This window comes from Triticum dicoccoides, chromosome 5A, assembly GCF_002162155.2.
Source record: "Triticum dicoccoides isolate Atlit2015 ecotype Zavitan chromosome 5A, WEW_v2.0, whole genome shotgun sequence".
Classification (NCBI taxonomy): domain Eukaryota; kingdom Viridiplantae; phylum Streptophyta; class Magnoliopsida; order Poales; family Poaceae; genus Triticum; species Triticum dicoccoides.
The window spans coordinates 709,896,756-709,900,801 of NC_041388.1; positions in this window are offsets into that span (position 1 = coordinate 709,896,756).

Consider the following 4,046-nt stretch of genomic DNA (forward strand, 5'->3'; position numbering starts at 1 on the left):
TGGAGGGGAGGACGCCGGGGCGGCACGGGGGCGGGGAGGACTGCGGGGCGGGCAGGATGGCGGTGCGGGTCGGGAGGACGGCGGCGCGAGTCAGGGCGGGGACGACGGCGGTGCGGCACGGGGAGAGGGTGGCGGCGACGGTTGGGAGAGAGAAACGAGTGGAGGAGAGGAGACGTGCAGCGAGTGGAGGAGAGGAGGGCGTGTAGCGACTGGATAAGGTTGGACCTAAGCCGACGGCTTAGCCGTCGGCATAGGCTTGGTCCCACCTGCCAGCGACAGAGCCGAGTGGATAAGGTATGAGATATGCCGACGGCCTAGCCGTCAGCATAGGTACTTTGCATTTTTTTTATTATGACATTTAAAAAAAAATTACGGCATATTTGTTTTTTATAAATTCAATTATTACAATTTTTCAGTTTCCAATACTAATTTCATTAACTTAAATGTACAGAAAACATATATATCGATTGCCCCCCACACGGGCCTTCTTCCGTCGTGTCACGGAGAGGTTAGACGGGACGAGGTACCTGTGGGGGTAGCAATGCCGCCAGGTGTTGCGGTGGGCCCTCCTACGGTTGTGGAAACGTGGTGGCAGGCGCAGGCACACGGCTCCGGGGTGTGCCCCCTCCCCCCTCATGGGCGTCGATGCCGCCGTGCCCCGGAGGGGGGAAATGGCCACGTCAGGCCGACGCAGAGGGAATCTTGGGGTGGGTTGTGCCGGGACTGTGTTGGGGGTGTAGCTATGGCTGGGCTATGACAACAAGGTGAAAAGGTCCACCGGTCAAACTACGTCCAGCGAAAGTCAAAGGGATAGACCCGGCAGTCGTCTGTGTCAGGGTTAGACGAGACGGGGTACCTGGGGTGTAGCAATGCCGCCAGGTGTTGCGGTGGCCCTCCTACGGTTGTAGAAGCATGGTGGCAGGCGTAGGCACCCGGCACGCGGCTTGTATGAGGTCTTGGTGCGACGCGTGTCGGGCGTTTGCAACCGCCACAACACTTCCAGATTTGTGAGAGTCCGCCTACGCAAGATTTGGCGGCATGCTAGCCCCCGGAGGCTGCCCGCCACAGTCGTAGATGCGCGAAGGGCAATCCGTGTAGAGGGAATTTTTCGGATACTTCTCCATCACCTAAAATTATGAAAAAATACCATCGTTCCTATAGCACATTTGCCCACGTCGTGCAAAAAAACTCATGATTTTATCGCGCTCCGAGTATTTAGTAATATTGATGCCGCATCGTTACCGCAGAACGTCTACTACCGTGTCATCACCGTCCGTGAGGGGGGGCCACGCCCAGGAGACGCGTCCCGCCTCTTCGGACATGCCACCACACCACCCCGCATGTATGAGAGCCCGGTGCGACGCTCCGGTGGCATTGATACCCCCAAGTGCCCCCGTCCCGCCTAACCCTGCAGCGTTTGACCACGGGATATAGCCCTTTGACTTTGCACGGACGGGCTTTGACCAGTGGACCTCCCCACCCGATTGTGTTAGGTCAGCCCATAGGAACACTTTGGAGCAACATTCGAGCCAGACCCACAGCAAGATCCCCTCCATGTAGACCCGACGCGTCCGTTTCCGCCCTCCAGGTGCCGGCGGCGGCGCTGTCCGTGAGGGGGGGCACACCCCGGACATGCATGCCGGGCGTTTCCAATCGCCACAACACTTCCAGACTTGTGAGAGGCCGCCTACGCAAGATTTGGCGGCATGCTAGCCCCCGGAGGCCGCCGGCCACAGCCGTAGACGCGCGAAGGGCAACCGCGTAGAGGGATTTTTTCGGATACTTCTCCATCACCAAAAATTATGAAAAAAACCATCGTTCCTATAGCACATGTGCCCACGTCGTGCAAAAAAACTCATGATTTTATCGCACTCCGAGTATTTAGTAATATTGACGCCGCATCGTTACCGCAGAACGTCTACTACCGTGTCATCGCCGTCCGTGAGGGGGGCCACGCCCCGGAGACGCGTCCCGCCTCTTCGGACATGCCACCACACCACCCCGCATGTATGAGGGCCCGGTGCGACGCTCCGGTGGTATTGCTACCCCTAGTGCCCCCGTCCCGCCTAACCCTGTAGCGTTCACGGGATCTAGCCCTTTGACTTCGCACAGACGGGCTTTGACCAGTGGACCTCCCCACCCGGTTGTGTTAGGTCAGCCCATAGGAACTCTTTGGAGCAACGTCCGGGCCAGACCCACAGCAAGATCCCCTCCGTGTAGACCCGACGCATCCATTTGACCCCTTCAAGTGCCGGCGGCGGCGCCGTCCGTGAGGAGGGGGCACACCCCGGACACGCGTGCCGGGCATTTGCAACCGCCACAACACATCCAGACTTGTGAGAGGCCGCCTACACAAGATTTGGCGGCATGCTAGCCCTCGGAGGCCGCCGGCCACAGCCGTAGACGCGCGAAGGGCAATCCGCGTAGAGGGAATTTTTAGGATACTTCTCCATCACAAAAAATTATGAAAAATACCATCGTTCCTATAGCACATGTGCCCACGTCGTGCAAAAAAACTCATGATTTTATCGCGCTCCGAGTATTTAGTAATATTGACGCCGCATCGTTACCGCAGAACGTCTACTACAGTGTCATCGCCGTCCGTGAGGGGGGGCCACGCCCCGGAGACGCGTCCCGCCTCTTCGGCCATGCCACCACACCACCCCGCATGTATGAGGGCCCGGTGCGACGCTCCGGTGGCATTGCTACCCCCAGTGCCCCCGCCCCGCCTAACCGTGCAGCATTTGACCACGGGATCTAGCCCTTTGATTTTGCACGGACGGGCTTTGACCAGTGGACCTCCCCACCCGGTTGTGTTAGGTCAGCCCATAGGAACACTTTGGAGCAACATCCGGGCCAGACCCACAGCAAGATCCCCTCCGTGTAGACCCGACGCGTCCGTTTCCCCCCTCCAGGTGCCGGCGGCGGCGCCGTCCGTGAGGGGGGGCACACCCCGGACACGTGTGCCGGGTGTTTGCAACCGCCACAACTCTTCCAGACATGTGAGAGGCCGCCTACGCAAGATTTGGCGGCATGCTAGCCCCCGGAGGCCGCCGGCCACAGCCGTAGACGCGCGAAGGGCAATCCGCGTAGAGGGAATTTTTCTGATACTTCTCCATCACCAAAAATTATGAAAAAAATACCATCATTCCTATAGCACATGTGCCCACGTCGTGCAAAAAAACTCATAATTTTATCGCGCTCCGAGTATTTAGTAATATTGACGCTGCATCGTTACCGCAGAACGTGTACTACCGTGTCATCGCCGTCCGTGAGGGGGGGGGCACGCCCCGGAGACGCGTCCCGCCTCTTCGGACATGCCACCACACCACCCCGCATGTATGAAGGCCCGATGCGACGCTCCAATGGCATTGCTACCCCCAGTGCCCCCGTCCCGCCTAACCCTGTAGCGTTTGACCATGGGATCTAGCCCTTTGACTTTGCACGGACGGGCTTTGACCAGTGGACCTTCCCACCCGGTTGTGTTAGGTCAGCCCATAGGAACACTTTGGAGGAACATCCGGGCCAGACCCACAGCAAGATCCCCTCTGTGTAGACCCGACACATCCGTTTCCCCCCTCCAGGTGCCGGCGGCGGCGCCGTCCGTGAGGGGGGGCACACCCCGGACACGCGTGCCGGGCGTTTGCAACCGCCACAACACTTCCAGACTTTTGAGAGGCCGCCTACGCAAGATTTGGCGGCATGCTAGCCCCCGGAGGCCGCCAGCCACAGCCGTAGACGCGCGAAGGGCAATCCGCGTAGAGGGAATTTTTCGAGTACTTCTCCATCACCAAAAATTATGAAAAAATACCATCATTCCTATAGCACATGTCCCCATGTCGTGCAAAAAAACTCGTGATTTTATCGTGCTCCGAGTATTTAGTAATATTGACGCCGCATCGTTACCGCAGAACGTCTACTACCGTGTCATCGCCGTCCGTGAGGGGGGGCGGGCACGCCCCGGAGACGCGTCCCGCCTCTTCGGACATGCCACCACACCACCCCGCATGTATGAGGGCCCGGTGCGACGCTCCGGTGGCATTGCT